This window comes from Octopus bimaculoides, chromosome 18 (assembly GCF_001194135.2).
Source record: "Octopus bimaculoides isolate UCB-OBI-ISO-001 chromosome 18, ASM119413v2, whole genome shotgun sequence".
Classification (NCBI taxonomy): domain Eukaryota; kingdom Metazoa; phylum Mollusca; class Cephalopoda; order Octopoda; family Octopodidae; genus Octopus; species Octopus bimaculoides.
The window spans coordinates 10,402,919-10,416,018 of NC_068998.1; the positions used below are offsets into that span (position 1 = coordinate 10,402,919).

The following is a 13,100-nucleotide window of genomic DNA, read 5'->3' on the forward strand; positions in this document are numbered from 1 at the left end:
TCATGGAAAAAAAAAAAAATATATATATAATGTTAACCACTTTTACAAGTCTTTTAAAAGATCTATAATGAAATGTGTTGATTGTAAATGCTTCTCTTAAAAAAACCTTATTAGTATTATAGGCTTTCAATGAAATTCATGTATTGCAAGTGTTTTGCTTGTATATGTGTGCATATGTATACATATATGTGTGTGTATGTATGTATATACGCAAATACACATACAGATTATACATATACATTTGTGTGACGTGTGTCAGAATACCACTGTTGGCAAATGTAAATGTTTGCATAGGCGCATTTAAGGAGCTGTATATAAATGAAATATATATATATATATATATATATATATATGTATATATATATGTATGTATATATATATATTTAAAACGAAGGAAATACTCTTGTGCATTGTATGTTTTTGGTGGTTAATTAATTACCAACCTTACACCTAAATTTTGAGATTAAGCTATTGTTGAAAACTCACAACCACAAACTTGCATTTAGGCAGTTAGTTGATGTAGTATACCTTTCTTTCTTGCTGTTAAATCTCTCTCTCACTCTGTGTGTGATATATATATATATATATATATATATATATATATAAAACATACATGAATGTAATTTATACATTTGTATATATATATAATTAGATGTTAATGTCTATTTGTGCGTGTTTGTTTTCTCACTTCACATGTATACATTAATGCGTATCTCTCTGTATGTGTACATGTTTGTGTATTTTTAAGTGTGTGTGTCTGAATGTAGATGCGTGTGTGAATGTGTTTAATATGTTTATGTAATATATGTGTATATAGCATTTAACACTTGATACACATGCACAAAAGCAAAAAATAAAAACAAATGAGACTTTCCCGTCAGATTCCTGCATTGGCTGTCATTCCCAAATTTCTTTAAGGTTGGCATCAAAACCTTTCTGTGTCTGTGTAAACCTCCTTATATTTGACGTATCAGCATAGAATATCAGCTTTATATTTGACACTCATAAGCGGAATTCCAATGTTTGTCTATGACTATTGGAATCCTAGTCTAACTTGTAGTTAATCATGACATGGTGGTAACTGACTCACCAAGATTTACACGATTACTATACTACTACTACTACTACTACTACTACTACTAACGATAGTGATACTACTGTGTATTTCCAGAAGCCTTCCTTCCTTTATGATGTGGAGAGGGAAAGGAGCTGATGAATTGGAGGGAAGAATTGATGTGTCTATTGGGGTGTTGATATTGGAGGATTTCACTCCTAACCTCTGACCACACTCTGTTGGACTTAGCTTACTTCCTAGGAGTATAATTCAGAGTAGATCTTCAATAGATGCTATTTGTACTCATATCTGTGTACACACACACACACACAAACACAAGATCAGATGTACACAAAACAAAGGCGCACTTTTTAAAGCAGTGGTTCTCAACCATTTTTACCTATGGTTCCCCCTTGATTCTTGTTTTACTTGGGTGTGCCTCCATAGCTATTTGATGTTAAAAAAATGCTATTATATTTTTAAAATTAAATATTTAGGAACATGTATAAAACAAAAAAAATATTTTGTGTATTGTAGAAATATAACCAATTTATTGCACAAGAGACACATGGGATGGAGAGCTGCTAAAGAGGTCACAGAATGTGTGATGGAATATTTCCAGACAAAGGACATAAAATAAAAATAATAAGTCTGAAATGACGAATGAATATATAGTGTGTGTGTGTGTTTATTTGGCAAAAAGGAAAAAAGAAAGATGACCATCCGGAAATATAATTTTGATGACAAAATTTTATATGGGTTGTTAAAGGTCGTATGGGCCCCAGTTGAGAACTGCTGTTTTAAAAGGTTGTTTTGTTGTTTTACTTGCTGGAAATAGAAGGTGAATAACTCTCTTGTATTACTCCAACCATCTTGAAAAGTGAAGGACACTTTGGATGATGAGGTCCTGAAATACTCAGTGGACTGAGAGAAAAATGGAGGTGGTAGTGGTCATGGTAGGAATATCCTTTTGATCATAGGTCTGCTCGGTCAGGGTTCACTTAGGGATAAACAATAATAATACTATAATAATAATAATGATGATAATAATGTATGCTTAGTTCATTTAAGACGTAAGTTTGTGATAATATATATAATGCTTGGTGTATGTAAAGCTAACTTTTTTCCTTCAGTACAACACACACACACACGGTGAGTCAAAAAAAGACTTAGTGATGACTGTTACAATTTTTCCATTCAAGTATGGGAGATAACTCTGAACATGCTTTGGTGGTATTCTGATCCCACCAGTATTATATAGTCTTTACAATACTTGCTAAAGATGTGATGTAAGAATTAATGTGTTACTGTGTAAATGTACTCGACAGTTATATGTTAGTTGCCATAGGAAAATAGAATTGTTTAGAGAATATATAAATTCAGAGACACCATCTGCATAAAAGAAACAATAGTTAAGTAGTTGTGAGCATATTCAATACAGAGAATATGAAAAAGCTGACTAAAAATAATTATTTTGTATTTTGGGAGGGTCATTATGCCAATAATAAACACACACTGGTTCTGTTTCACTTTATTATTTATCAAATGGTTAGTTACTTAACCAATTAACTAATCAATTGTTTGATTAGTCATTCAGTTAACCAATCAATTAATTGTCTTTGCTCGAGTCATTTTGTAGGTTCAGTATTGAACCTAAAACTAATAGACAGACCTGAAGCTAACCCGTAGCAGAGAGGTCACAAATGACAATGAAAGGACTTTGACAAACACCGCTGATTGATTGATTAGCCAAATTATTAATCAAACAATCAATTAGTTAGTTGGTTAGATATCTAACCGACTGACAAATAGTAATAAAGAAGTGAAATTGAACCAGTGCATGTGTTTAATATTGGTGTAATGACCCTCTCAAGATAACAGTATAATTTGTTTCAACTCATCAAGTATGTTGTGAAAAAAAGTTCTTTCAAGATATGACACTTTATATGAATCCTACATCCTGGCTACTTATTATTTTAGCAGAATAAACGAACAGACAATGCTATGAGTGATGTTGATCATAATTACATTGAACAGAACATATCTTTAAGTAGTTTACAAGAAGAATTAGAGGGGGAAACAGGAATAGATGAAGGTTCAAATATTTAGGAAAAAACATTTAAAAGAATAGTATAATAATTGTAATAACTGTTAAGATTAGTATTCAATCTTACATATGCTTGCATATATGAATAAAATTAGTTACTTTTATCCTAATCTCTGTGTGTGTGTGTGTGTGTGTGTTAATGAAATACAGTAGTAAAAATACTCAGTACAGGAAGTAGAGTATATTCATTTAAAATTGATGATTTACCATTATTGTTAATCTGAGTTACTCAGAGAGGATTTCTCAGCTTATCTGTATATATATATATATATATATATATATATATATATATATATATATATATATATATATATATATATGTATATATATGTATGTATATATATGTATGTATATAACTGTGAGTCCAATAAAATATATTTTGTTTTGCCCAAAGACTTGTCAGTAGCTGGAATTGGTGTGTGGTCCAATATAACTAGCTGTACCATGTTACCAATTCCAGTTCTTGACTAGCCCTTGTCTGAAATGGAATATGCATTTTGAGACTCACTATGATGGATTATACTCATTGACACTCAGTCAACTAACTCTGTGTCCTTTATTCTAGATGGCCTGACCATATTCCTATAAACCTGTCAACCCCCCAAAATAATATATGTATCTATATACATGTGTGTGTGTGTCTGTGTATGTATATATTTATGTGTGATTATATATGTATATAGTGTTTTGATCAAAATAAAAAATTTCTCGATCTTTAACATGTAGAAAATGTATGCGCCATCAAAATCCAGTACATACCAGACGGTTTTTTTTTTTAATTAGAAAATCCACACATTATTTGAATGTAATATTATGAAATTTATGTGTGTAGACTATATGTCTTCGTAATTTTGTAATATACATATGTTTGTTTTTTTTAATGATATATATAATTATAATTTTAAAAATATATATATAATATACATTATATATAAGAATTCGTAAAAAGAATGGTTTTTCAGGTTTTTTAGTATAATGTATTTTGGCTACTTCTGAAAATTATTTTGCGTATTATTCCTGTAGCCATTTCTGGTTGCATTCTGTAATTCTGCACTCATTTTCATCATATTTTTGGAGTGATGAAAATAGTATCCTAGTTAATGCAACATGTTGTTATTATGATAGCATTCATACCTAATTAGTATGCAATAGTTACGATTTCAGACACTGTCTGTTGTATTATTATTATTATTATTATTATTATTATTTTGTTGAATAAATATATCAAAAGTCTGTAAAGCTATGTATGTATGTATATGTATGCGTGTGTGTGTGTGTGTGTGTGTGCATGCGTGTGTATATATATATATATATATATATATATGTTATAGTAGTAATAGTTGCTATGTGTAGATTGTACAAAGAAGTAACTACTCAAATTTAAGATAACTGAATGTATTTGCATTTCAGTTGTTTAATAAAAAAAAAAGAAAAAAATATAAGCAAATCACATATGCTTATGTCTAATCTTGTTAAAAACTGTTTTCAGTTGTGTATAAGTATGTATGAATGTATCTGTGTATGTGTGTGTGTGTGTATATAAATGAATACATGTTTGGGGATAAAACAAAAGAAAGAAGAAAATGAAGAAATATAGTCAATGTATGTTGTAGAGTTTATTTATTCATTCATAGCTGATTATTCACTCCAAAGCTGCTCTGGATTTACTGTAGTTTGTATGAGTTTGTGAAGGTGACAAAGACGAGAATGAACAAGTTGGTGCCATAGAATACACTTTGTATCCTGCTTTCTGTAAAGGATTGTGAGATTGTATTCTGTGATATCTGAACAAATGCGCAGCAATGGAGTGAACTGTCGACTTCAAATGAATACATATATATTATATATATATGAAGTATGTTTCTTCCCCATTTCACTTTTTCCATAGAAATCACTAAGTTTCTTGACTGTCTTTCTTGCTTAGATGTTTTCTTTTTTGTTTTGTTTTGTTTTGTTTTGTTTTCTTTCTTCAAAGAAGGCAATAGCAAAGGGACATAAATCCGCTGTAGCTGAATCCTTAATAAAATATTTTATAGGAGAATACAGTCTTTTTATTTTTTTGATATGTGTGTATGTTCATGTTGTGAAGTTTCATATTTATTCCAGCAAACTGAATTTTCCTTTTGCCTAATTTTTCCTCATTTCTCTTCATTCTATTCTTTTACAAAAATGTATTTCATGAATTCAGGAACAATAATAATGCCAATGGACATTTCAACTGAAAAACGGGTTCTGATGGAAGACAATCAGTGTTTTCTTGTTACAGTAGCTTATCAACCGCTTGTTATAAATAAGCTGTTACATTGTGGAAACTGTTTTCTTCATAAGTTACTGCATTTAGAACATGGCGTCAACAACAGTGATAATGATAAATTTCATAATTTATTTCACATCATAAAAGCAGTGTTTTATGAAGGCGTTCTCATTTGGGTATGTGATATTTTGGCATGGCTGTTTTGGCTCCAGCTATTTGACACTGGTATACTTGATGCTGACGTTTTTGATATCAGACATTTTTGTCCTCAGGACCTCTTGGCACTGTGAAGATGATGTTTTTATTCTGGTTGACAACTAATTTATTAATCACAACAATTAAATTACTCAACTACTAAACTTTGTTGAATTTTCTGCTTCACTTTATGTATGTGATGGTTTGTGAGAGCGTTTATGTTGATTGGTTTCAATTAATAAATTGTCATCTCTCTCTCCATCTGTCTTCATGCATATTTGTATGTATTTGCCTCCAGTGCCAAAAAGTATTGTCACCAAAACTGGTCCAGTATCAAATCAGCCATGCCAAGTTACCAGTGTCCAAGCAGCCATGTCCAATTGTCTCATTCTGTTCCACATGCTAGAATTGTTTCATTCTTTTTTTTTTTTTAAGCCTTCATTCTATCTAAGCTATGTTTACTGAAAGTCCACCATTCTTTCTTCTTATCCTGCTCGCTTTATCCTGATTTCTCCTTCTGGACTCTTCTCTCTCTTCCTCTCTCTATCTCTCTCTTCCTCTCTCTATTTCTCTCTGTTTCTCTTCTTCCTCCTATCCCTCTGTTTCTCTTCTCTTTTCATAGTCTACCCTCCCTTTTGCACTATTATTAATGATAATACTAAACATCAACAAACTAAGTCCACCACCTGATGTTGGTACCAAGTTTACAGCTGCTCTGCCTCAAGACATTTGACTTTTGACTATAATTCTTCGGGCTCCATATAATCTACTGTTCTCTGTTCCTAAAATATGAAGGCACTATGTCTTATTTCATCAGTGAAGAGAGTCTTTGAAAATTTTGTCTGGTTATGAGGCAACTATTATCTTGCTTGGAAACAGGTGAGGGTTTGTGACAGGAAGGGCATCCCAGCTGTAGACAATCTATCTCAACAAATCCCATCTGACCCATGCAAGCATAGAAAAATGGATGTTAAACAATGATGAGTTATTAACATGGACACACACATAAGTCATGAGTAGACAGCCATCATATATATATATATATACATATATATATATATATATATGTAGACATGCACATATATAGATGTAAATAGGTGTGTATTCACACATGTATATTAAATATGCATATATTTGTGTGTAAACATATATACATTTATATATACATATTTGTGTGTCTATGTATGTGTGTGTGTGTGTGTGTAATATATATATATATATATATATATGCATACACTCATACTTTTTCCATTTTATTAATTCTCATGGTTCTCAAATCCTTAACAAGTCAATGCTTTCAAAGAATGAAAAACTAAAAAAGCACAAGATAAAACTGAAGTTTAAGGAGTCTAGTGATGTTCCGGATTGGTAAAAACCATTTTGTGCAATGCATAAAAAATAATTTGTCTATCATGAAATACTGATGGCCATTGCAGAGGAGGTGGTGGAAGAGAATGGGGATGTTGTATGCAAACTCCTTTGTACTCTGGAGAAAACAAACATAATCTTATTTTGCATAGTTATGTCTTTTTGCTCTTGCATGTTTTCCTCTCTTTCTGTGTTTTCCCCTGAGGACATATCTGAGTAAAAAGAGCAAAGGTATTTTGTTAGTGATTTCATTGTTGTTTATTTGTTCTTTCCAACCAGAAACATAACCAATCAAAAGAATAAACATATATGATTTTATGAAATAAATGAAATGATGCTTTTTTTTTCTGTTGTATTTCATTTGGATTTACAAAGACAATGGAAATTAAGACTATGTTTATAAAGGTAAAAATCGCTGTGTGTATGTGAATATATGTAGACACATTCATGGCTGTGTGGTTAAGGATTTCCCTTCCTAATCACATAATTTCAGGTACAGTTCTGAATGGCAGCTCTGGCAAGTGTCTTCTACTGCAGCCCTGGGCCAATCAAAGCCTTGTGTATAGATGGAAACTGAAAGAAACTTTTTATATGTATGCATATATATATATATATATATATATATATGTGTGTGTGCATGTGCACATGGCTTAGTGGTTAGAGTACTTGGCTCATGATTGTAAAATTGTGTGTTCAATACCTTGTGGTGTATTGTGTCCTTGAGCAAGACACTTTATTTCACATTGCTCCAATCCACTTAACTGGCAAAATGAGTTATTCCTGTTGTTCAAAGAGCTAACCTTGTCACATTCTGTGTCACGCTGAATCACTTTAAATACTATATGAAGGGTACACATGTCTGTGGAGTGCTCAGCCACTTGCATGTTAATTTCATAAGCAGGCTGTACCGACCAGACCCTTGTGAGTGGATTTGGTAGATGGAAACTGAAAGAAGCCCGTCGTATATATGTGTGTGTGTATATATATATATATATATATATATATATATATGTGTGTGTGTGTATATGTTTGTGTGTCTGTGTTTGTCCCTCCCCCAACATCGCTTGACAACCGATGCTGGTGTGTTTACATCCCCGTAACTTAGCGGTTCGGCAAAAGAGACCAATAGAATAAGTACTAGGCTTACAAAGAATAAGTCCTGGGGTTGATTTGCTCGACTAAAGGTGGTGCTCCAGCATGGCCGCAGTCAAATGACTGAAACAAGTAAAAGAGTATTAAAATGAATTGTAAAATAAACAGATTCTAAAGAGTGTGATATAAATTACAGATCAAAGAACGTAGGTTAAATATAAAGATAAATCAAAATTTAGATGGTGATATTAAGTTAGACCAATAAATCTCTGCTATTATAAGATGTTTTTTCTTTAAGATTCTTTATTTGGAATAAATCTGTATCACGTTCACAAATTAAAATGAGTTACGGACATTTTGGTAAGAAATTCTCATAAAAGAGAAAAACCTGAAAGAAAAGAAAATATTTATTTACTGCTGAAACTATCTGTGGTTTAGAAACCAAAATCAATAGCTGTTGATGTATAAAATAAATATTTTTAAAATTTAATGCAACAGCATTTATTATAGAAAAATGATAGATTTTTTTTTTTTTTTGTATAAAAGCCTATTTTTTGTTAACATATCAATCGCCATTGATTTTTTTTTTGTTGCTGTTTTTAAATCACATAATTTATGCAGTGAATAAATATTTTCCCATTTAAAAAATATAGTTATAGAACTTGCCATTGTCACTAAGTTTAAGGAATTCTTTTCTTTACTTTACTCATTATTTTAGACAAATTCACATGTTTAACTCTTTTAGTATATGAACCTACCAAAGTCCTTTCTCATATTTCTTATACAAACTTCTTGATTTAACGTGACCTACATTGAAACCTTCGGGGCTATTGTAGAAGACACTTACCCAGGGTACTGAACCAGTAAACATCTGATTTCGAAACAAGCTTCTTAACCACAAAACTGTGCCTGCTTGAATTCTGATGGCGTGAGTCTTAACTAGTCCAAAATTTATTGAGAACTAACTAGACTGAATTCAAACTGTGAAACCAAGATTGAAATACTTATTCATGTTTAGCCAAATTTAAATTCGCCACCCTCTTGACCTAAGCGCAAATAATCAGTGTACAAAGGAATGCTGTAGGATCTATAAAACATTAAGTAACAACATTTTAAATTAATTAGATATACAAAAGTAATTAGCTGTTAGAGCATCCATAAAACGAAGTCTAGAGACTGCTCAAGTGGTTTATTAAATGTAGTTAATAGTACCTGTTACCTAGGTGATGTAATTAGCAGTGATGGGTGGCTAGAAGATGAAAATAAAATTGTCAGAACTTAGGAAAATGTGGGGGAAATAATTGCCTCTTAGACATATTTTATATTTCTTATATTACTTTATACAGTTTACATAATCTTTTTTCCTTGTAAAGAGAGGAATTCTTTGTTGTGAACAACAAAGAATTTCTTTTTTTGAATGCAAAGAAGATGCTGAAAAAGCAATCGCCTCTGTTAGCAACAAATCATTTCTGTCTTTACATGAAAATCAGGTTTTATATAACATTTTTTTGAAATGTAATGCTTGCTGCGTAGGAGGAGTGAGACATGAACAGTATATGAGGTAGATCTGTGGAGACTAGAGAAGATGAGTTGAGACATGTAATGCTAACCGGCATGAAAGTTTGAGCGTTTGTGAACTGAGAGAGAGCAGTTGTGCTGTAAAATAATCAGACTGTGGCCATGGACAGAAGCAGGAGAAAGAGGAACATATAGGAATTGAGACTAAAGAGGAGAAGAAAGGAAAAAAGGAAAAAACTGAAACTAAGATATATATATATATATATATATATATCTAGTAGTACCCCACCCCCTTACAAACACACCAGCCCCTGTGGGGTCAAGCAGTGGGGTGGGAGCAAAGACAAATACAAAGACACCCACACAAACACGCACACACACATCATTTCATCATCTGACATGTAGCACATGGTGCACCTGTGCAAGCAGTGTTGATTTGATGGAGAGATTGAGTTTATGTGTACACAAACATTTGACCACTATTAACGAATCCTCTGTGTGGTTGTTTGGCAAGAAATTGCCGAACCCTCATACATCGTCTAATGACAGGAGAGTCCATGGTATATATATATATATATATATATATATATATATATACAATAGGCTTCTTTCAGTGACCGTCTACCAAATCCACTCGCAAGATTTTGGTTGGCCTAAGGCCATAGTAGCAGACACTTGCCCAAGGTGCCACACAATAGGACTGAACTCAGAACTATGTGTTTAGGAAGCAAACTTCTTACCACACAACCACACCTACACAAGCAGAAAGTATCAATAATTATTATCTTTTGAATTAATAATTAATATCTTTTTAAATCTCTTATTTATTATGCAAACCTATTTACACCAGATAACTCAGTATTCGAAGGATGATTCTGTCAACATCTACATTCTTTCTGGAACCTGGAAAGATCTTTTGGTGCCGGTTTTTAAAACATAACAATGTTTGGAATACATTACAATTTGCCAAGTGTAAACCTCCTCAAGGAATGTGAAGACACAGGCGGGAAAGCAGAGCATTTTCTATTCAAAGTCAGATGTAGAGGATTTGTTGGACAAAGTGTGAGGCAACTGTTGTTATCATTAGGCCTAACTTATTATAAATTAAATACCACCATGACTGATGTCCAAACTACAGTGGAAAAGGCTAGCCACTGGATTTGGTTAAAAAGAGACAATGAGCAATGGCTAGAAGAATACTGAGCTTTATTTGATAACCCATTGATCTAGCAAGCGGGGCCTCATATCAGTGAGTGGGGTGGCCAGTGCACATTGATGCCATCGAGAGGTAGGCCACAAAACGGTGCACATTCTCTCCTGATGACCCCATACACTTGCTGGCTTCCTAGGCGGCGAGCTGGCAGAAACGTTAGCACGCCAGGCAAAATGCTTAGCAGTATTTTGTCTGCTGTTATGTTCTGAGTTCAAATTCCGCCGAGGTCGACTTTACCTTTCATCCTTTCGGGGCGATTAAATAAGTACCAGTTACACACTGGGGTTGATATAATCGACTTTATCTGTTTGTCTGTCCTTGTTTGTCCCCTCTGCGTGTAGCCCCTTGTGGAGCTTTTGACTGGTAGCACTTGCATGTGCAAATTGTTTGCAAAACATGTCAAATGTTAAAAACAAGATTATAATTGTTGTGACCTTTGCCCCTCTGAGAAAATGAATGTACTTTTTTTTATAAGGGTTCAATGTTGTCTTTGATATTTATAAAAAAAGAGGGGATAGTTTCATGATTGGATCACCTTTGGTCATAAGTTTACTTGATCTGCAACAATCTAGAGCTGAACAACATCAACAACAGCGACAACAACCATGACCACTTTATCAGTTTTACTATGTTAGTATAGCTGTGTGAGGAAATGTATTGTGAATTTCTATATAACCAGAGAAGTCACATGGCTACTACCACCCCCTTGTAGTTAAGGTACTAATTAAGTTGTTAATGAGATTTTGTTAGTTAAATTGAATTTTGTAACAAAAGAAGATGATATTCGTCAAAAGCCATTTGAAAGTTCCTTTACCCGTTAGAATGCTTTTAAAAACAAAGAAAAAGATTGAAATTAAATTTAATGATTGTAGAGAAATCTTGACACGTTTCTATTATGGTGAAAATTCTCATTACTATTTTCATTCTCAAATGCTCAACATGTGGTAAACATGTGGTAAAGCTTCTGTGAGTCTCCTTCATTTTTCATTTGAGGATAGCCTAATGGTAGAGTTCCAGCTGAAAATAACTTGATATTGTATCATCCTGGGTAACTAGAGAGAGAGAGAGTGACACACACACACACACACACACACACACACACGTATATTTAGAGGTACCCCAGGATGGCACAATATCAAGTTCTTTTTTTCATATATATATATATGAGAGTGTGTATACCCTGGATTTGGGTAAAAGAAAATGCTGGGGAATCAGTTAATGATGATTTTATTCAGCATATTCTCCTCCCAGATTCACACTCTTATTGCAGTAGTAGTTCTTCAGTTTTTCTAAGCCCTGCGAAAGAACTCAGAAGTTTGGGCCTCCAACCAGGATTTTTTGCAATACCCTTAAAGCCAAGAAGTTCTCAGCACCCTGTGTGTGTGTGTGTGTGTGTGTGTGTGTGTGTGTGTGCATACACATACAAACACACATCATATTTTGAGAAAATTTAACAAATCAATTGTCGAATGAATGAAACCTTACTGAAGCAGTCTTAATTAATTAAAAGCACTTTAATTATTATCCATCATCTATAATCAATACCATTCAGCTAACACTTTGTATATATCCACTATAATTCCAAGAGCTGGGATTTTGAGCTGCTACCACACATTATATTCTGTGTTCAGTCTACAGATGTCCAGATACAATGTTACTGAGTATTAATTGAAATGACTTCTTAGATAAACTGATTTAAATACATTGAGCTGCCAATGAAGAATCTTTCCCTTCTCCCCCACCACTCAACAACACCTCTATCACTACCATAAATGTCTATCATCTGTTTTCCTAATTTATTGGTTGAAATGGCCTGGCTCTTCATCAGTTATGTCGATGAGAGTTCCATTTGATTCAATCAGCTGAACAGGCTGCTTGTGGAATTAACATACCAGTAGCTGCACACTCCACAGACATGCATACCCTTAACAAAGTTAGAAAGGAAGTTCAACATGACACAGAATGTGACAAGGCTGGCCCCTTTGAATTACTGGTACAACTCATTTTTACCAACCAAATGGACTGGAGCAATGTGAAATAAAGTATCTTGCTCGAGGACACAGTGCCCTGGCAGGAAGTGAACCCACGACCTTATCATTGTGAGCTGAATACACTAATCACTAAGCCACATGCCTTCTGGTTCATTTGTTTACTTAATAACTTACTTGTCTACCAAACGCTAGTGCAACTGTCCTACCAAATCACTGATTTATCTGTCTTCTAAATTACTACTGTATGTGTGTGTGTGTATATATATATATATATATATATATATATACACACACACAAGTGTGTGTAT

The 13,100-nt window shown here is 33.1% G+C and overlaps 1 protein-coding gene across 1 annotated transcript in view; it reads left to right on the forward strand.

Moving 5' to 3' along the window:
* Positions 1-13,100, forward strand: part of LOC106874748 (intersectin-1-like) — a 195,361-nt gene that overhangs the window by 133,228 nt on the left and 49,033 nt on the right. The window lies entirely within an intron of this gene.